This window comes from Botryllus schlosseri, chromosome 12, assembly GCF_051294905.1.
Source record: "Botryllus schlosseri isolate E-star chromosome 12, Bs_hap1, whole genome shotgun sequence".
NCBI lineage: Eukaryota > Metazoa > Chordata > Ascidiacea > Stolidobranchia > Styelidae > Botryllus > Botryllus schlosseri.
This window is the reverse complement of record NC_137247.1, coordinates 26,485,313-26,508,493: the sequence shown is the minus strand read 5'-3', so window position 1 is coordinate 26,508,493 and position 23,181 is coordinate 26,485,313. Positions and strand designations below refer to the sequence as shown.

The 23,181-nt window shown below is 41.2% G+C and overlaps 1 protein-coding gene and 1 long non-coding RNA gene across 4 annotated transcripts in view; both read left to right on the top strand.

The window, feature by feature from the left end:
• LOC145452439 (uncharacterized) overlaps positions 1-23,181 on the top strand; it is a 116,981-nt gene that overhangs the window by 75,674 nt on the left and 18,126 nt on the right. The gene's annotated exons all lie outside the window — the stretch shown is intronic.
• On the top strand, positions 14,557-18,537 carry LOC145452787 (uncharacterized). Its single transcript, XR_013919511.1, has 2 exons — positions 14,557-15,244; positions 17,390-18,537. It is a non-coding gene; the product is annotated as an uncharacterized LOC145452787 (long non-coding RNA).

Below are 23,181 nucleotides of genomic sequence, written 5' to 3'. Positions count from 1 at the left end.
CAATCACGGAGGAGAAAAAAACGGGGGTGCGGACTAGATGACCTTACTATGAAGTCCGTATCGCATCTCCGTCGTCTAAGCATCTCGGTTGTGCAGGCGAAAACGAATATCATCTCTCTCTCTCTCTGTGTGTGTGTGCAGCCTCATTTTGCCGCCCCCTTGGAGCCTGCCGCCCCTGGCGCAGAGCCAGAACCGCCAAGTGGCTGCTACGCCACTGATTTCTAGGTAGCGTTTAAGACATTACCTACTTCAAGGAATTCTATACATCTTCGTCTGCCACTAAAACTTGCACATTTAGAATATTTCGCACTGCTAACGAAAATACTCATAAAGTGGGCAAATTGAAGAGAAAATGTGGAAGTAAAATATCCTCAGCATTATCGGACCAAAAGTTGCTGAAAAAAGTATGGGACTAACACAGATGGGTATATCCAAGTGACATTTATAGACAAGACTAAGCATCCGATCGTTGGCAATGGTCCGCCATAACGTGATCAGCAACACTCATCATCATTGGTTTATTAGCAATTTTATCAGTTCAATACACCACAAAAATGCGATACAATGAAAAGACAGGAAGATGTCGAAGCGACAAGGAGTAGTCTATGGAATCTGGAACCTGGGGGTGAAGAAATCTACTTATCTGAGACACTGCCCTTCATGCATACCATTCCAAAAAAACTCACACACACTATATCCGTACAAGGCAGGTATACATTACACCAGTGCTCTTCAACCTGTGTGACAGTTCGCACTGGTGCGAATGAAAAAAATTGCAGTGCGAACGACGATGGTGGTGCGAATAGTGCGAATGAAAATCTGGATCAAGTGCGAATGAAAATCGTGAATAGTTATTAATTTTTCTGACGTGAAATAATTCAAATTAACCTAATAAAAAATTTTAAGGTGAGGTTAACTTTGTTAGTGGCGACGCAATTGTAAAAACTTGCTTAACTTACGAGTTACGAGCTTACGACGCACCACCATCGTAGCTCTCACAAGCCGTAGTGATTTAATATTTTCGCACACTAATTATTACGTAACGAAGAGCCTGGTTTGGAAGTGGGCGTGTAGTGGCACACATACAGTATATCGGCCCTGCTACGCCTGAGACAAGCTGGAAAAGTGACGTCAAACTGACTTTCTGCTTTCTTTCGCCAAACAATTATGATATTTTCGTAATTACTGTCCGATTAGTGCGAGACACGAGGCTAGTAGTAAATACCACATCATTACAGACACACATTTGCAAGCTACGGTAACGCAAATTTTTACCCCATCAAAGGTTATGAAAGTATGGACCACAAAGGGTATAATTTAGAGTGGGCACGGTGCCAGAGCTATCTGTTAAATATGTATGTAATATTTGTTGAATTTATTGCAGAAAATCCTGCGACAGTTTTTACATATCCAAGGTCACTGTGTTGGGTACTGCAGCCAATAAGCGAGACACGCAGAAAATATGGCTTTAGCATGAGAATTCATGATAAGATTTGTCCGACTGGTTTTTCTGGAAAACATGATCGAGGATCGTTGAGATGAAATAGTGTAGGGGTGTGCAATGAGCGATTTCAAGCCTATGAGACTCATTCATTTCGAGGACAAATTCTTTTGCGTCGGGGCACATGAAGACGTAAAAAGTTTTGACCAACAAACTGCGGATAAAATGCGGCGTTAACACATGAACGGCGACACAATCTTGGTCTAAGAATGACCGATGCTGGATGGCCAAACCTTTCGATATGGATATGCTTCGTTTTCGGCACGGAATAGTCTCGTTCTTGCAATCTGATGAGACAGTAGTACAACTGCGACATGCAGAGCAATGTAATTTTCCCTAATTTGAAATCGCGTGCGGCAAATATATTTTGTAGAGCCATGTTGGGTAGAATTGTGGAGTGCACGCAGCTCGGTATGTCATACATGTCCGACAAATCGTAGCATACGACTGTAGTATTAAAAATGAATTCCATTTCGTGGGTGAGGCTCATGTTCCAAGACACAAGGCAAAAGCCTCAACACAAATATGCGAGTTTTTACCGTTTCGACAAACTCCAGCCTCCGGGACCTTTGTGTCAGCTGTCGAATACGATTTCTGCCAGCAGGCATTTTTCACCCGCGCAAAATACGCTGTATTTCGGATAGGCGTGTATAACAGATTTCAAGACCTGGTAATCCAAGCACTAGTAGACGTTCTTGTACAAAACGCAACAACTCGTTTGACCGAGAAGGTTTTAGTGAAATGGTTCAAATAAAAACGAGCGGAAAAGTTGCCTTTTCGATTAGTTTGTGCGAATGAAATTTATTTTATAAAAAAAAGTGCGAATAGAGCTCGAAAAGGTTGAAAAGCACTGCATTACACTATTCTCGAAGGCGTTGGAACAGGTAACGGTTAACTCCAGATTCATCTTTTGAAAAGATAGTGCCACGCAGAGCGTATATTGTTTTCTCATATTCATCAATGAATGTATTCTATATTATTTGTAGCTGCGCAGTGCGCATATTACAATCAAATATTTATCCTTTCTCATCCCACGTGATCAGATTTATCGGTAGATCCGATAGAGGGTTGTCTTCGAAGAAAATGTTGGTGCATCTTCTGGTTGACCCATTGTCATTAATCACTTTGTGCATGTTGTTATTTTTTGATGTCCCATCAGGATTGTCAGTGTTGTCGAAATATATTGGGGTCGCCAAAACGTACCAGTAAATAAAACTTTCATGAAAGCACATAATTTCAAATTGGTATTTTCCTATGACAGGGGTTCTTAGAGTACGATCACGACCCAAACATTCATCATTTTGGGTCGCGACGGCACCAGAGCGATCGTATAATTCTTGCAATGGATAAATTTCCTTATGCATATCCGGGGTCACTGTGTTGGTACTACAGCCAATAAGCAAGACACGCAGTAAAGTCGTGACTACAGTATGGGAATTTGCGGCCTTTTGAATGAGGCTGAAGGACTTCACAATTTAGTTTGAATTCATAATGATATTTGTCCGACATTGACTTGTCTGGGGAATACCGTCGCAACCGTTGGGATACATTATTGTAGGGTAGTACAACGAGCAAGTATGGGATTATGTGGTACCGGTATTTCGAAACAAACCCGTTTTGCATCGGAACGCATGAAGACATGAAGTTTTGGAAAAACATACTGTTGGGCAAAGTTCGGTGCCAAAAAGATCGACCTCGATACCTGAGCCAAAATTGACCGTAGCTGGTTGACCAAAACTGTCTATAATATTGATATGGCCGGTCGTCAAAATGGTCGCCACCGAATGATCCCGCACTTGCAATCTGAGTAGACAGTAGCACAGGTGCGACCCACAGAGAAAGCACTCATTCAGAATCACGGGCGTCGGACATGTTTCATGGATCTCTATTGCATACACTGGGCGTTTTCTATGTCATATATGCCCGTCAAACGTTGATGCATACTAACATTAAAAATGTATTATTGTCGATGTGTGAGGGTTGGGTCGCAGGGTGCCATTGACTCATATTTGGGTCGCGGTCTAAAAAGTTTAGGAACCACAGCTCCATGGAACACAATATTTGCCTTTGTGGGTCGCATATGCACGCTGGGGCTTATAATTCCAGGACACCACTATATTAATATCAGAAACCCAATTCGCCCAGAATCGCGCGGAAATTTTCAAGTAGAATTAAAATGTCTTACGAAATTAAGTCAGTTCGTAAAATAAAATTATGTGCTGATGGCTGCAAACATATGCGCTAACTGAATTACATGTATAGTAGACGGTATGGTAGCACGATTTTGTTTCTACGACCGCAGGTTGGCCACCCCTTGTGTGGATGTACCTATAGCTTAGGGTTGCCATACGTCCGGAATTTCCCGGACATGTCCGGAATTTCACTGTTCAAACTAGCGTCCGGGAGGAATTTCTAAAATATGCCAAATGTCCGGAATTTCGAAGGCTTGACGTAGGCTCATAATTGTTTCGTAAATCAGCATAAAAAAACAATATTTTTTGAGAATTTTTATGCTGATGGATGATATTTTTCTTCGCGCTGTGCGCGATTTACTATCACATTTATTGGTTTAAATATGGAGACTACCACCCTCGCAAAAACTGCAATAAAATATGAATAAAAACAACCTTAATTTACTGGAATAAGCCTAATTGTAATCGCAATTATAGGAGAACGGTATAGTCCTAGAGATCGTTAAGGCCATTTAAATGCTTTATTCAATGATAGTGTGGTCGTTTGCCTTTATTCTGGGGTTTGCGAATATGTTGAACGTAATCAGCTTCCAAAATAGCCCGTACGTCTGGGCAAACGTGCCGACTTCTTTCAGTAATCAGCTCGACAAATTTTGATCTGGGCCACGGAACATTTTCAAATTGGAGATGGAGTCGCGACCATAACAGGTTGTAAACCACAGGATGTGGGGTGTTTATAAAGCTCCGTGGTGCGCACCGGCATAAGGCTGATAAACAATGTTATCGGTAAGACATGAACATGACTTAACGATGTGCAATTACGCTCCCTGTATTTTCGAACTCATCCTCCTCCACCACCTGTACCGCTAACTCTGATCATGTGGGCGGAGAGTAGTATCTATATAGTAATATATGGAACGACCGATATTATTGACAGATTTCATTCAAATCATTTAACGACCAGATGCATATAGAAACCAGATTCATATAACAAGCACCCCCCCCCCCCCCCAGAAGTTGCATCGATTACCCTATAGCAGGGGCGGGCAACTTCTCCAGTCGGCGGGCCGGATATGGGGAAATTAAGTACTGGCGGGCCGGATTGCTGAATCGATAGATTGTTCGCCCATTTATACAATTATACAAGGAATAAATCGTAACAACAGCAATGTCATTTCGAAGCGATTTCTCGCCGATAATGACGATGACAATGTGGAGTTGAGAACCGCATTGTCATACAGCAGTAGTTCACAAAGTTTTTAAACACGCCCCTTTTTTATGGTGAAAAATTCCGTGCCCCCCTTCCTTATCATGATATCACAAAATATTAAAGAGATAAATCAGAATGCTAGCCATCCCAACGGATAGTTTGATGGCATTAAACGTTATGGCTGTTGATGAGAGAGTTCTCAAATAAGAAATTCGTACAATAGACAGAGTAATCACCATAAGCTGGAGGTAAATCGCACGGAGCGCGAAAAATTTTCAGTTAACTGTGACTTCGCGCCTTATTCAGATAGGGGAGATGTGGTACCGATGGATCAAAAATTACAAAATGATCTCTGGCCCTTAAATCTTCAGCCGAAAATAGCAGATCTTTTTCTGGCTCAACACTTCGATACAAGCTCTACCTATCGCGTACATTTACTTGAATATCCGGCTTTTCAAAAAATTATTTATAAACGTTTAAAATTTGTTGCTCGAACGTGTCATCGGACCCCACCCGGTGGGTCCAAAGGCACACGACCATGGGACCTATGAGACATACGCTCAAAAACTCAAATTTGTTAACTTGTTTTGTTGTGTACTATAAGCTACGCTACAGCAAGCCAATGAAGAATGTTTCTTCGCAACCTTCAAGAATAAAATAGATTATATCAACTCAAATGTTGGCATAAAATCATGTTTTGATTTACGTCTAAACTTACAAAATTAATGCCACATACATAATACACGCATATCGACATTTTGACTTTCAAATATCTCGTAATAGCGATAAAACACCGCAGGTAACTATGATTTACAGTCTATATATATGTAGGCGAGTTTCTGTTGTAAAGTGATTAGTTGGTCCATCTATTTTGCTTGATTTGGCTATGGTATCATAGGTCCCCCACCCTATAAATATTGTAATTGACTTGAAAATAGTCCACTCGAGGATGGTATTCATTCAAAAAATATGTGCCAATATATACCCTGATACAAGCCCTATACTTCCGATAAAAAATTATGGTGGGTTTGTTAGTCTGAAAAGTGATATAGAAAAATGCAAATGTCGATCCAAGTTTACTTTACACCCCGTAAAACGTAAATCATTCGTCTCAGACCCCATAACTCATGCTGGTCGAATATTTTTGCATGTGAGGAAAGATTCTGTCAGCATGTACTTGTAGACAAAATCACGGAGTGTAATCATGGAATTATCATGGAGAATTTTTCAAGTATTTTTGGTCCCAGTGATCCATCGGTACCACATCTCCCCTACTTTCCCGTCGTCCAGCTTGGGAACAGCTGTCATACATGCACCGCCATGTCTGCTTCTCTCTGATCAATCAACACATGGTGCAATCCTAAATTATGATTTTAGGACGTTCGATAAGCCCGGTATACCCCAAATTTTTTCGGTGGCGAGATAGCGCAGTTGTATAATCCACAGCTACAAAACCAATGTGTTATGGGTTCGAGTCCGACTCCAGAATTCCTATTCTAAGTGTTGGAGCTTTATCTAGGCTCCTCCTCGCCATCTCATCGGCATAAATATTAAGCTATATCTCACAAAAGCCTGGACGTGTGCCGTGCTACCAGCAGTTGGCGGTTACGGAATGAAAAATAAGAAATATCGGCCAGGTGTAAATGGCCATTGTGGACGACTAACACCATGATTACCACAGACAAGATTAGGGATGAGTACATGGGACAATGCAAGTCTTTTCGCTTCGGCGAACTTACCCGTAAGCTCTACTCTCGCACGCTGCGCAGTGCGCACACCAGGATATAATAACACACAGTCACTAAAATTTGACGTAGTAAACAAGTACTGGGGAATCTCGGCAGACTGATGATCCGCGGGCCGCATTATCATGTAAGACTGGAATCTGTCCGCGGGCCGGACAAAAGGCCGTCGTGGGCCGGATCCGGCCCGCTGGCCGTATGTTGCCCGCCCCTGCCCTATAGTGTGGGCTCAGAATCATTGTTTATTTGGGCGGGAGGGGGCTGAAAACATGTGCTTTCGGTCCCGGTTGCACAACACACAGACACATACTCCTGAACCAGATCGTGAGTCGTGACCACCTCTGGTCTATGAGCGAATTAAGCTTTGCTAGTGTGACGTCATAACTTATTTTGAAATCCACTAGTGGGCGCTAAAGATTGTCCGGAATTTGGGTTGCTGAAATATGGCAACCCTAAGCTCAGTCTTATATAAAAAGATCGATTAAGTTCTGGAATGTGTCACTAAAGATACTTGGATTAGCATTCCTGTGAGGGATAGTGTCCTTGCTCTTTTGTGTATGACAAGGATGTGAGTTAATGTGGCTGGGACCGCATAGATGAGGTTTGCCTGGAGCTCGTTTGTCCTGCAAGTACGTCTGGTATATCTTGTGTGAATAACCTTTGCAAATTGACTAAAGTCGAGTCAAGTCATGTGAAAAAGTTGACTCGAGTGTCCCAATACTGGCGGGATGGTAGCAAATGGGGGATTAGTCTTTTTCCGCCGCAGCCAGTTTCGAATGAAATGATGAACCTTGTTCTTCAATTGTTATTATCCGGCTCCGGCTCCGGCTCTGAGAACTATCGAACCAGCCTGTCTATATATCAGGGGTGACCAAGCCGTGGCCCGCGAGAAGGTTTTGAGTGGCCCGCGAGGTAATTTCCTAAATTTGTTATATTATCGACAATGAATTGCTCAGATTGTGAACTTGCAGGGCCAACCTAAAATTTGATTAGTCTGGCCACGGCACTTGGGATGTTGATGACTAAACTATCAGTTCTGACGCATTGGCAGATCATGGGTCCGGTCCCATTTTTAGTAAATCGTCTTACATTACAATAAACTAAAATAGTAGTAAATTTGTTCTACACGCCTCGCGTGTTAAATTTTCACACGATTTCTTCATTGTTAGCCTATCCCCTCCCCAGAAAATAAAAAGAAAACGCCTAATTTACCCGAATGAGTCTAACTATATCCGTAATTACGGGAGAAAGTATTTTCGCGTTTGCGCTAGCAGAAAGATCGTCGACGATGAAATGTAGGCAAAAAATGATTTTCGCATATTATCGGAAACCTTCGATATCGATATGCCCAGATGGCGAATAGTCCTGTCCTTGCAAATTGAGCCCAGCGCGGTTGGTATACATTAGACCCGCAATATACTCAAGTAATAATATCATTGACCTGCTTCATTTATAAACTTTGAAAATTTTACGCGCCTGGCGCGGCTGGTGGACCGCGCATTCGTTCGTCAATTGCATGTGGCCCTACAGCCGAAAAGGTTACCACCCCTGGTCTATATAGATTACTAATCTACCCGTAGGTTAGTTATCTATAGTAATCTAGAGTGTGTCCGCCGTCAGTAACATCGGATGCAGCAACGAAGACACATGTGCCGCCGTGCCGGCTTTTGACGTCATAAGGAATACTTGTCAATGGTCGATAACATCATAGTTGCACTAGAACGCACTTCTTTCCTTGCCATTGCTGTGTACAGCAATAAAACTCTGATGCGGCGTTTTTTTCACACTGGCACTGTACTCGTTAACATTGAGCCATACAGCTGAATTCTATTTTTCAATGTGCGATTATCATTCAACTGTAACTGCAGTAAGAGCAGTATGGGCGCGTGTCACGATCTGATCAATAGAAATCGGATCTGTACCAAATAGCCAATGGTTTCACGTTTCACTCGTTACCAGTCCATCCGGTGTCGATCAAGTATATCAGAATATAATAATTTCCCGTTGAAACGAATCGAATAAAATCTGAATTGGTGCCTCGGAGAATCTGATGATCCATTAATATTACAACTTCATTAAACACCGTGCCATGCACATTGCGCTGTGTCCGTAACGAATTAAACTATGCACATTTACAAGTAACAGTGCACGATAACTCTAGAATACTAGAATATCAAGCAGACGTCAAGAATGAATACACGAAACTGATGATTACGAATTGGAATTCGCGTATCAAATCAGTAATTTGTCTCCAACATAAAATACCATGGGGTTCTGGCATCGCATTGAGTAGCTCGCACAGTGGCAATTGTTTGCTGAGAGTAACTGCGTTTTGGGCTACTCTTCTGCCATCTCCTATTCACGCACGAAGATCATTACTAGAGTGAATGACGATCATGCGCAGTAATTACAATTCGCATGCATTGTTGCATAAACAATAACACTGTCCAATTTCGCGCCCCGATTACAGAACTATCACGAAAGAACGAGAGAGAGAGAGTCTTCATTTTCATCCAACCAAAATAAATAACTAACGGCAGTGATGATGGTACAGAAAAAATGCATGCACAGTATTCGGTATTAGATAGGAATGATCGATAAGACCGTGAAGGTCATCTAGTCTGATCACACCAGCATCAAACAGGTACACTTGACTCTGAACAGTCTGGCAGTAAAAAATGTTTAGTTAAAAAAGGAAAATAGAAGAAAAATTAAACGATGGTAGCTAATGATTAATGAAGCAATGTCTGGGCGAGTGTTCGCTCATCCGATATATAGCAATGATGATATGTCCCATTTCGTGTATTACATAGTGATCATTATTTTCGTACCGTACAATTGGCCAACAAGGTTGTGCGGATCATGAAATCGCCGGTATGCCGAATACCCACAATATTCACAGGCATAGCTAGCATACTGAGGTTCGGCGCTCATGTATGAAAATTAAACATTGAACATATGACTGCCCTGCTGTTTAATCGCCAGGAACATGGTTAGTCGGAAAAGGTAGTGCCAAGGAGGCAAAGGTTCCTAATTTCGCGAAGGCCTGCTGTTGAATTATGTAAACTCAGCAGATATTGTTGTTGCATATATAATAGCATCCTATGAAATACGTCGGAGCCACAGCTACTTCTGCAATAACTGGCTCCAGCTCCGGCTGAATTTTATGTAGAGCTCCGGCTCCGCCTCCAGCTCCGGTGAAAATTCATGGCTCCGGGTCTCCGGCTCCTTGCTCCGGCTCCAAAGCCCTGATATAAGCGCGCGTCAAGTAGTTAAACCCTACCGGCCTACATTCATATCTGGCCAGCGTGTAATATGGTTTGCATATACCTGCTATAGCAGTGGTTCACATACTTTTTAGTGCTACAGAAAAATCTCAGTGTCATTAACGTCTTGCGACCCAATTCTCACACGTCAAAAATATTTATTAATAAGTTTAGCATACTATGTTTTTTACGGGCACGCGTGAAATAGAGAAAGTGCAGTCAAGCAATCGTAGTAGACTACCCTATACAGCTCTATGAAACATGACGTATTTCGCAATAAATGCAGTGTGATTGGTAAAGACGAGGTTATAAACGAACGAATTCTGCATCGTTGGGGACGGCCTACCTAAATAGGTTTTGCCTACTTCCTCAAGAGGTTATGAGATTAGATTACTTTTAATTCAGTGGTCAGTTTCGTTTTCAGGCGATACTCAGGCATGCTTACTTTTTGGCTCTCTTGTAAATACCTACTTTTGCAGATACGTGAGTAGACTACCAACAATAACCGCTTTAACCACTTCGGGGTTAGTGTCACTGAAATTGCTTCTAATGCACGATTCTATTTAACTTGCCTTTTACGAGCTATTCGTACATCAAATATTCTCAAATTTATTCCAGTCCCTGACACCTTGCGAAAAATTGTCCAGCTCACGGATCCCTGAATCACTGAAGTTGAAGCTTGCCAATAAAATTTCAATAACCACGAACTAAACAAGAATGCGCGAGTCAACATGGGCAACGTTGTGTTTTAGATCACACATTATACAAGTGTTTTTCTCTACGATCCCATGTTAGTTCACAGTTGAATAAGATATGTTGAAAAAAACTAATCTAGCCTACTGACACTAGTCAGGAGTGATCATCGGGGTTGTAGTGACTCGAGTCATGACTCGACTTGAGTCAGACTCGAGTCACGATTTTCTGATGAATCGACTTGACTCGAGTCATTTTCTGAAAATACGGAAATGACTCGACTCGAGTCAATATGTATATTGACTTGACTTGGACTCGAGTCATTGCGCATGACTCGAACCAAGTCATGACTCGAGACTCAGACGGCCAAGACTGACATTTCATTGTAATTTCGAAGAATAGTAACGTAACCACCTTGGGGCTTCGTCTATTGGTACTGGTACTTGAAAATAGGACCAGAAACTATTAAACGTGATTAGTATATTATAAATGCGAACCATTCGGTATCACCAAACAGAGTTATAACAGTGGGTTTCAGAAGACTTTAACTGGACACTGAGCAGTCAACACAATGACTGGACTCGGACTCGAGTCATTATCCCATGACGCGTAGTCGAACCTCTGCTCGATGACTTGGACTCAGACTTGACTCGGTGGCGAATTGAAAATGAGTGACTTGACTTGACTTGACTCGAGTCAAAACTATAAAAGTGAGATTGACTTGTGACTCGGAGCCTTGTTACTTGGTTACAACCCTGTGATCGTCATCAGGAATTCAAAGGATCTTGGTCCATCATCTAGTTACCATATGTCCTCCTTCAGGGGGTTTTGTCTCCTTTTTCAGGAAATCGAAAATTCTCCGAGGACGCGTAAACGTCCTCCGTTTTGCGAATTCGTCCTTCTTTATCGCTTTGAGAGCCAGGCTAAATGACGTGAAATCTGCAATGCGGCTTTTCGGGCGGGTCTTTCGGGAGTATGACTGAAAATGGCCTTTTTTGTTATTCTCAGTCAACACCGCATCAGTGTTGTTGTAAAGTAGGTTATTCAGGTGTCGAGTCGGAAAAATGACATTTTTTAGTCAACACAACATAATTTTCCGTAAAAGTTCTAAAATCAGGAGTTTTCAAGTCCGATATATAATCAAACTTTTTTCATTGGTAGAAAGCAGTGGTTCTCAACCATGCCTCCTTGGTGGGCGCTGACGATTTTGAAAGGGGCGGAAACGCTCAGGGAGCGATATGGGGGGCGCTGAGCTCAGGGGGACAATATGGGGGCGCTGAAGAAAAATGGCTTCGCGGTAGATGATGTAGTATTAGGACATATCCTTAATGAGTATTCAGAGCAAATTAACATTCTACAAAACATGTCAAATCCCACAATTTTTGGTCGCGCTACGCGACGATGTTTGCTGTTTTCATAAATGTAGTGGGTTAGTAGAGGTCATGTAAAATGAATTGCGCCTACTTTTAGATCGCCAACTTCCCGTTGAAACACCGCCGTCACGCTTGTTAGGGTTCTTTTCAACAAAATGTTTCGAACTAGGTATTATATCCTGCAGCGCACAGCGTGTGGAAATCGAAGGAGGAACTGTATATCACTTTTGAGAGTGAGAGCCTCTTGTACGGAAAATATCGTATCATATATATATATCATAAAGGATGATACTATCAAATGCTGTGGTTCACAACCTCACATGATCGTCATGCTTTGTTTGGAATACATTCATGTTAAAATTAAGAACTGGGTTCGGTACTAAATTCAATTTAATTGAAATGAACCACAATATTTTCTGCTGACACTCGTCAGGGGTAATCGTCAGCAACTAGTAGAGAATTCAAAAGAACATCGTATATCAACAATCGTAGCACACAATATGACGTCACCAGCATGAAATGTCGAATACGAGAGCGTACAACGTCCTATTTTTAGGTGATACACAAACTCTTTTTGTTGACACGACCTTGGCTGGTGAGTTTGATAAAAGTCGACTCCAAGGCACACAAATGAAAGTACTTGTTGATATACGATGTTCTTTCCAATTCTCTACTAGTTGCTGACGATTACCCCTGACGAGTGTCAGCAGAAAATATTCGGGTTCATTTCAATATGAATATACTATTCAATTGTATACTGAAGTTCTGTACCTCCAAGAAACTGTTTAAATTCAATTTGAGCAGATATACGCGTACCATTCTCAGTTGACTTACTTAGTCCCACAAAGCACTAAAACAAAATCCAATACAATTAATTTCCGCGTATTGCCAATCGCAGATGTGATTTCGGGATGTGTACATCTGGTTCGAACCACATAGTATGAGACTGTACCCGATTGTTGTTATAACAACCTTGATTTGACCGATAATATACCACAAACAATTATTATTGTATGGTTTATTATAGTCGAGTGGTCCTCGAGCACGATTAAAAGAGCGAAATATTTCCATTACTGAAGTCCCGATAAAGACCGACTGGACTATGACCTCTTACCAGGACCGGAACTGCTGCAACATAAAGCCTTAGTCTCGTGAGCTCGAAGGGTACCGTAAATTATTTCGGTGAATGAACATAACCTACACATCATGTTTTGACGACTCCTCACGAAAAAATACGCATTTCTATAGAAAATAGAAATAGGCATTTCGGCGTCGGCCACTACCATGCCACGATGCACGAAGACATATGAAGTTCCGGCCAATATGAGACTCCGAGAAGTGTGCCAAAAAGATCGTCAGCGAGAAACCTTAGTCAAAGACGATTACCCTTATGTTGACCGAGAACTTCGATGTATATAAGTCCAATTGTCCATAGCTACTTAAATCGCTCGTGCCGAATTATCATGTCGTCGCAATCTGAACCCCACAGGAAAAATAACATCTATCAGAGAAAAATTATTTGCCAGTGAAGAAATACCAATTTTGAATCGTGTGCTTACTATAGTTTAATACGTTTATGCGTTTCAATATCTTTTGACTATGTAGCGGACAAGAGGTAACAAAATAACAACATGTAACGAAGTAATTGTACCTACGGGCACGCCCGAATATGTTTAATTATTAATTACGTGGCCTTCATTTTCCAGGAAAACAGCTCCCACAGCGCTACTGATAAATCGGATTTCGTGGGCTGAGACTTTCATGCATTATAGAAAAGCTTGGCGCCTAGGGTAGGGTTGCTATACGTCCGGAACTTCACTGTTAAAACAGCATCCGAGAGGAATTTCTAAAATATGTCTAAATGTCCGGAATTTTGAAGTAAGCTCATAATGTTTTCCTAAATCAACATAAACAATATTATTTTTGGATAAATTTAGGCTACATGAAATTTTCTTCGCGTTGAGCGCGATTTAGCAACATATATATTGGTTTTAATATGGATCTACCGCCCTTGGAAAAATTGCGATCAAAAATAAATAGAAATACCATTCAGTTACAGAAATAAGTCTAATTGTAATCGCAACTACAAGATAACGGTAAATTCATAGAGTCGGCCTAGGCCGTTTGGACGTGACTTAACGATATACAAGATACCTAAAGATAGCGTGAAGATTACCGAGACCGATTACCCTACGGTCGGCTCAAGATCAGTGTATATTAGGGCCGGAGGGGGCTGGAAAAATGTGGCTTCGGCCCTGGTTACAACTTACACACACAACCACATACTCCTGAACCGGGTCGTGACCACCTCTATTCGTTAGACAAAGCTTTGTGGCGTGACTTCATATTGATACACAATGTGCTTATACCTCATTTTGAACTCCGTCAGTGGGCGCTAAAGTGTGTCCGGATGTTACAAAAATATGGTAACCCTAGCCTAGGTCGACCAGGCCACATAAACTTTGCTGATCATCGAAATCCCGAGACGGATTTCTTGGGGGTGAAGCCCCCAGAAGTTTGGTTTATCACGCTATGGGCGCCTAAGACCATTGTTTTGTTAGGGGACTGACGAAGTGCTGTTACGGCCCTCCCTCCTACCCATTGTCCTTACAATATGGGTTGGGGGCGCTAGAGCACGATAATTGTTAAAAAGGGGACGCTGGATGAAAAAAGGTTAAGAACCACTGGTATAAAGGTTCCTCATATCCAGATCCAGATCTGTGGTAGCTTACACAGAATCACATAGGCAGTTCAGCGACCGCAACATAGCCCTCAATGTCAGTAGTATCAGTTATGGCGTCACGGGCATGATACTTCGAATAATCCCATTTTACGCGCTACCTTGACAAATGTAACTGTGATGTTGATGGTTTACGACTACTCTTAGCAAGTCGGATACCAACATTCACTGCCTGCCTCCCTGCCTGTTATCCGCGAAAGCTAGAGAAACGAATGTCTCGTATTACTATGACATCAAACAAATCTGCTTATCTGCGGATTGTATGACGTCAGTTAGCAAACTTTCTATGATCAGGCCATTTCATCGTAGCACATTGTCCACGTTATACCATTCTACACGTAGGCTACTTGTTTCAGATACCGTGTCTCTACATTGACGAATCTAATCCAACTGCAACCGGCGATGATATTTCAGCTCTGTGCGACTTGATCACATACAGCGTGGAAAGTCTAGACTTGTATAATTGGAACATCGATGCTAGAGGACGGCAGAGATTGGAAGAAACAGTTCAAAGCAAAAATGCAAAGGTTTGATAACCACTATCACAACTATCGCACTAACTAGGATAGTGAATGCAAGTCATTATTCTGCAAAATTCTGTATGTAATTATTGATCTTGTCTGGATTCCGAGATTTTAAATTAGTACTGTAGCTGCTCCTAGCGTGAAGGGGGCGTTGGTTATGAAATGTGTGATTGGGGGCGCTGGCTATAAAATTGGGCGGGAAGGGGGCGATGGAAGCAAATGGGGGCGGTGTGGGTTTAAAAGCACCTGCTACGTAGTGTTGAAACGATTGATGAATAAAGCTGCTAAATGCTAAGTAAAAATGCAAAATCGATTAAGTCAGGGCAATTTAGGGCCTTCCGTCTATTTATTCAGCTGTAATGGACCAGTCCATTGTTATATGGCAATATTGATCCTGTCCATCAATTCGGCAGAATCCCTAGAAAGAGTGGTTCATTGTGTGCTGTGTGAACTACGATAAGCATTTGAGCAGTTATTGCTCACTGCAAGTTGTGATGTCTCGCGTGATTTTAATCTCTGTTACAAACTATCGTTATTTTCCAGTGCTGCGACCGCAGCCTTCAACACGGCGTTCTGATGGCCATAAACGATATCGCTTGTACTTTACGGGCATATTTTCCAAACTTTACGAGTAGAATATATCCGTTCTTAGAAATGATGAAACCTGATCAGGGTGAAAATAATACTGTCCGGATTCAGTGATTAGCCCTTGATATTTCGCCGAAATTTTGCGACACGTTAGCTGTTCCGATTCCCAAGCTTGCACGAGCTACAGGTTCAGCTCGAATACCCGATGTTGATAGAGAAACATAACTCAATCATCTTAAAAAAGAGCATTAGAGTAATGTGATTTGATGCCAGGATATATTCCAATTAGTAATTTCTTACCAGTTAATCAATCCATTCTGTAAAGTTTCCGAGCAATGACTGAGGAGTTTATTATACTGTAGTGTAGAACAATTTTGAGTACAACCCAAATTGCAATATATCCAATCAATCGTTTTGGATACACGATTGAATCAAATAGAAATACTCTCACTGGAGTTGGGTAGCATAAATCGACTTGACAGTACGGGATGTGGACACTGGAAGAAATTTTAGAATGAGATTGTTCTTATCGAAACTCCAACCCAATATGACAAGGAGGACGATGATAATACACCAGTTTCATCCTTCTCATATTTAGCTGTAATAAATGCAGAACAACTTTCGTTTTATTATTCAGGCGTGGTATGGAGGAAGTCGGGGGGCGTGGCACTTTACTTGTTGTCCAGGGGGCGATAGCTCGAAATAATTTGGGAACCACTTCTTTAAATCGAAATCATTTCCCCGACCGATGTTGGAAAACAATGATCCATTGATGATGGTTGAAATTATATGTATTGACATAAACGACGTAACAAAGTAATGTTCAAAATACAGCGAGTTACGGCAGGTCGTGAAACTAGGTTTTAAAATTGTGGTCGTCTGAGGTTACAGAGACAAACCTATGCAAACAAACATAAGCTAGCAACTTACGACCACACATCACGCAAAGTATCTTCTAACAGCGTACCAACAGCAATTACGACTGAACTAAAGAGGTGACGCCCAATCAACAGATATGAAGGAAAAGTCACGGGACGTCTAATTATTTGATAATTACTACTACTACAGATAACTGCAGTAGAGCATATTTTTGTGGTCAAAACAACGTCGCGAGAGGCATTTTTTCATTGTATACTAGGAATAGTGATACAGATAAAAAAAATCTGATATTAGTAAGTTTAATCGGGTTGATGACCGGTTTGTGTAGTACATACCCCTCGAATACTTATATGGATATGTACAAAATGCATTCTGCCTGTCACGATTCCACAATGTCTCGATTATTTAGATATTGTGTGAAATGTTGATTCTACCATTTCATTAATTTATCGCTCCGATATTTTTCGGAACGGCCAGCGTGACTTTTCAAATTTTGCAAGGCCTAGACGCGGTATGATTTGCGATGAGAATACGCTATATTTAAGTGGTTTTGGCAGAACAGTTTTCAGTCGATTTCAATGTTCGCAGTATTTTATACTTGTAATAATTTAATACCTCATCTGTAATTGCATTAGTCTCAGATGTCTTCGGCGTAAGGAGAAACTTGTTTCTCAACTGCAGGTGATCCAGATCGACTTTTCGAATGGAGACATCGTCAGCAAACGTTCGAAAAGTCGAAGAAACCGAGGGCGACGAAGCAGACGTTGTCTCATGCAGTGAAAATAAACTCTCGACATTCAGGAGAGACCTTTCCTTATCGATGTAGTGAAGGCTAATATTCACTGAATTTCTTGCAATATCGCGCTTTGTGCGCATTATTGTAGATTTAGTTAATTTTTATTCAAGGTCGCTCTGTGTGGTCCTATAGCCAAATAGAGAGACATGCAGAAATATAGCTTGATCATGAATATGTCATACATGCCCGTAACATCGTAGCGCATTATATTAAAATGCATTCATTTCGATGTGTGAAGCTTGATTCGCGGTATAAAAAGTTTAAGAACCACTGGCTCAAAGGATTGCAAGATACAACTCTACCAATTCTAGTATAGCGCGTTTCAGTTGCATAATGACATGGACGGGCAACATACGGCCCGCAGGCAGGATTTGGCCCGCGACGGGATTTTGAGTGGCACGCAGAGAGCTTCTGTGCTGAAGGTGAAATTTTAATCTGGAACAATTGACAAATTTTCGTCATAGAATGAATCCAAGTTTGCCAACCCGATAAAGATGGTCATGAAACTACTTGTTCTGTTCGAGCATTAACATGGGGCCCTTAACAAGACAGGGTATTAAGGGTTTCTACATCCGACACGCAGTCGAAATTCTAAGAACAATTTTAATCGGTCACATATGTCAGATTGACTTCAACAGCTATTGAAGTACAATAAGTTTATAAATTCACTAATTACAGTTTTTTTGGTCTCTATGCCTTTGACTTAAAGTTTACATTTATTGCGATTTATTCCTTGTACAGGTGGATAAATACGCGACTATTCAATTTTGCAATCCGTCGCGACCCGTCAAGTAATTCATTTCCCATATCAGGCCCACCGACCGTAGAAGTTGCCCGTCCCTGCATTATGAGATTAAATTTGTTGCTGCTGTTGTTGTAGTCATAATCAATAACGTTGTAGTTCTAGCATGTAGTTTCCAATTATGGACATTGTATAAAGTTTTAAATCTTTCACATTTACTCAAGAAATGATACAGTGCGTACTTTGTGCGAGTTATCGTATGCAATAAAAGTAATCAAATCAATGCGTCAAGCAAGGGTTGTTGCAAATATTTTGAAAAACAACGGTTGAGGTTGGAGATCTTAGTTTGGAGAACCATTCTGCCGTTTGCACCGTGGAGTGGTGGTCGGCGACCAGTGATGCGCGAAGAGAAAGTAACTGACAGTTTTGCATACTTTTCAAGGTTACTGAGAAAAATTAGTAAAAATATAGTTAATCTATTTAATCGAAACGTGCGTTACTGCTATTCTGGACAGCTGTAATCCAGTTTAAATATAGAACATTTTTGTTTTTAGAAGAGCGGTCAGTGAATAATCAATCATTTTGAAGCTCGTCAGCAAAGTAAAAAAGGTTGCCGGCCCCTGTCGTAGAGCAAGTATCGTACGTTAAATATTCCATGACCAATATAGGCCTAGTAAACTGTTGCCTATTTGTATAGTGATTACTAGAGCTCATGATGAAGTTGTGAAATTTTTCTTAACTGGTGTTCCAACAATCCATCAATCAACAATCATGTACAATGTTCCATCCAATTCTCTATAGCTGCTGACAATTACCCCAGACGAGTGTCGATTGAAAATATTCCAGTTTGTTTCAATATGAATATTCCATTAAACATTAAAGTTTTGTTTCGTCAGTAGTATCTTCAAATCTAACTATACGTCAAAACACTCCAAATGCATTGTATTCACAAATGTATTGTAAATCTATTACAAATAGTCTCAAAACTCGCGCAAATAAATAGTCGCGAAAAAAGATTTTATGCAATTCAACACCAATCTCAAATGCATTAAAATCTACTTGATTATTCTTAGAAAAGTAGTGATTCGCTGCTGACCGTCACAGAACAGAAACTCCTGGAGGAGTTAGTGTGTTTGACTCATTTTCACTCATCAAACGGGTACGAATTACGAAAACACAATATGCTAGCAGAAAGTGTTTTGTTTACCCGATTACTCTGTACGCTTTGTCGCAAATCTGTTACACCTAATTTTCCCCGACTGATCCACAGTAAACTGCACTGTAAACACTGGAAGGATCCACAAATTCCAGTCCATTACATCCAGGCAGTTCGACGACGCAATGTCAGACTTCTACATGCTGCTGGATTTTCAACATGCTTATCTAGAAATAGGACTATACTGGATTTTGAAAACTCGCAAGTAGAACCACAACCACTTGGCGGCCCTTGCTCTGTGCCAGGGGCGGCAAAATGAGGCTTCACAGTGCGCATGGCACGGAGAGATGCCTAATCGCGAGCTGATTTGTTACGATCCAGACTGGAATCGAGCTAAATCACACCACCTATACTTGATTCGACATAATATTTATTAAGGATTGTGCGGCCCGCTGAAAAATTCAGTTTCGCGTAGGATAACATATTTAGATTTATTGTGGTTGTCTCTGAAATGCTATTAAAAATATGTAACTTGCAAAAAACTTCGTTAGTCAAGTTTCGCATGCTCAAATAAGGCAACCAAGATGATTAGTACCAGATTTGCAGAGAAAACATGGCGCACACGACTTCGAATTAGTGCTATGATGACGTCACTTGTTTTCAACGGTGTCGTAACAGTTGGTTGACATGTATGGCTCTTTGCGGGTTACAATGGTAAATATAGTGCCAATATGACTCTTCGGGCGAAAAAGGTTACCGACGCCTGTTATAGGGGCCCCCGAAAGTCTCGCCCAGCCCCCTCCAACCAATCGTAGGGCCACTCCTGGGTCTAGGCCAGTGCAGACAACGTATTCGACCACTGACTATTGCTATATTGATATTGAGCAGAATATAAAACGGGTTGCTACCGATATTACCCCATAAACAAGTTAGCCGACACCCCAATCGCACGGAGTTTTTTTTATGATGCAATAAACATATCAACTTAAGATGAATCCCGCACGCCAGCTACAATTTTTTTATATTAGACAACGATGAATGCTTTATATTGATTTCATTGATTGGTTGAAGATATGCATCATTCGCAGACTATACCTACATGTAGTGTATTTCGTTTTTGATGTTGGGTGATAGCCGTTCAAGCTCATAGCTGAGAGTCACTAAATATTCACGAACGGACAGTTAAATATTTCGAGCAAACTTTTGTAACAAAGCAAATAAAATATTTGAGATTTTCACAGTGCATGCTCAGTTAGTGTTGATAAATGCTGCCAGCGCCATGCCTAGAGTGTTCTGAAGCTGAAATACGAATAATTTCAACCAAAGATGTTCTAATGACGTGAAAAATTGTAACATATGAAAAAGGTTTACAGTGAATAACCTACCAAGGTTCGTTTGTGATCGTGAACCTCTAAATCTCTGAGGTTCACACGAATAATAATATTATTTATGCTTTTGTCTGAAAATTTATATTATGGTGTTTCAATTGAGAGCTGTGTGTGAGAGGAGTCTCTCATTGAAGCGCAAAATGATAAAGTCGGAAAAACGTTCTACCACGAATGATGATCGGCTATAGATATATCGATTCATTCTATATTGAAAGAAGCTACAGTCTTAGTGAAAAGAGTTTGTATTCACACCCAAAGGGCATGGTTGTAACTAAGTCACAAGGTTCCGAGTCACAAGTCAATCTCATTTTTATAGTTTTGACTCAAGTCAAGTCGAGTCATTTTCAATTCACCATTGAGGCGAGTCCTAGTCTGAGTCATAGTGCTTCGAATCGAGTCCAAGTCGAAGTCATTATGTTGACTGTTCAGTTTTCAGTTCAATCCGGTTCAACCCACTTTTTCAACTCTGCTCGAGTGATATGGAATGACTCGCATTCATAATATAGTCATTCTCGTCAGTCTTAACAGTTTCTAGCCCTAGGTTTCCAAGTATCAGGACTGATAGATGAAATTCAATAATGTGTTACCTTTACTATTCTTCTAAGCTGCAATGAAATGCCTGTCTTGGCCGTTCAAGTCTCGAGTCATATGACTTGGTTCGAGTCATTCATACTGACTCGAGTACAAGTCGAGTCAATACACAAATTGAAGCATTTGAAAAAATGACTCGAGTCAAGTCAAGTCATCAAAAATCGTGACTCGAGTCATCACAACCCTGGTTGTATGTGGGGTTAATGGAGATTAACTACTATGGTCTTGTGCACCAGACCACTACGAAAATTTTATATACTGCAAAATTAGATTAATCGGGTGACTATAGAGCGAATTCAATAACATAACTCCCTGGTAACGAATATAATAGTCCTATAGTCGCGAGTCATGCGCAATGACTCCAGTACAAGTCAAGTCAATACAAAAACTGACTCGATTCGAGTCGAGTCATTTTCGCGTTTGAAAACATGACTCGAGTCATGTCGAGTCACCAACAAATCGGGGCTCGAGCGAAGCAAGAAATAGATGCTCGCTTCTACCGAGCGGCTCTAGAAAGTTTCAACAGCGCAACGTTTTTCTGCGATGCGATTGCACCTCGAAACATAAGCTCATTGCCCATTGCCGCGACGCCAGCTGAGCACTCTCACTCTCGCCGCGCAACCGCTCATTTTCTCCTGAGCTGTCTCGTTTAGCCAAGTAGCATTGTTGCGTCACCATGCCAATCTCCATAATAATGACAATTTCGAGGCTAATGGTGAAGGTTCCAGGGCCATGAGCGGAATAAAATTTATATTTTCGTAATCAGTACAGCGGCAGCTTTCGATTGATACACGTTTTACCAAATACAATGCTCGGCAAACCGGTCAAAAATTATCGTCCAATTGCCTAATAGCCAAATGGGACGTGACCAATCGCAGCGAGCCGTGAGATATGCTTGTGTCCACACCGTATAGGACACCATGGTTTCACATATTACTATCATATATTTATCCTTTCACAGCCCACGTGATCAAATTCACCGGTAGACTTGATGGGGGGAGTGTTTTCCAAAAGTTAGAGTATGTAATAAATGATAATGCATATTCGGGTGGGCCAATGGTTATTATAGATTCCTATCATTAGTTGTATAGTGTTGTTTCTAGACCTCCCATCAGGATTGGCGGTGTAGTGGAACGATATTGAAATCGTACCAGAAATAAATTTCATTCGTGGGGAGCATACGATTCCCAGTTGATATTTCAATAAGGGGTGAATCATTTTTCTCTGCTTTGTTTGTTTTGAGGTATTCATGGTGTTTGTCGACTACTATGGTGATTTACACCAGGCTGATATTCTTCATTTTTATTCCGCAACTGCGACGCATAGCACGGCCCACTACTAGGCTTTTTGTAAGACACCGCTTACGCTGATGAGGTGGAGAGCGGCCTAGATTGACCTCCAACGCTTAGGTTAGGAATTTTGAAGTCGACCTCGGTCGGACTCGAACCCGCAAACCATTTGTGTCGCAGCCGCGGATTATACCCCTGCGCTACCTCGCTACATCTTTTTCTCTGTTGTTCGCATCTGTACTGTGGGGCTCAGATTGCAAAGTGCGCTATTATAATAAAATCAAAAAAATGAGAACTCATTTAATCGTGCTTAGCGAGAAGAAAATTTTAAGATGAGGTAAAATCTCCCAAAAATTCGGGAGTCAATTCGTAAATTAAATTTACATGACGACGGCCGCAGCCAACACATATAATTGAATTACGTGTCGACGGCCGCACAAACTCCCTTCTACGGCCGCATGGTCACAGGTTGGCCACCCCTGCTATAATAATCTAACGAGACAGTCAACAT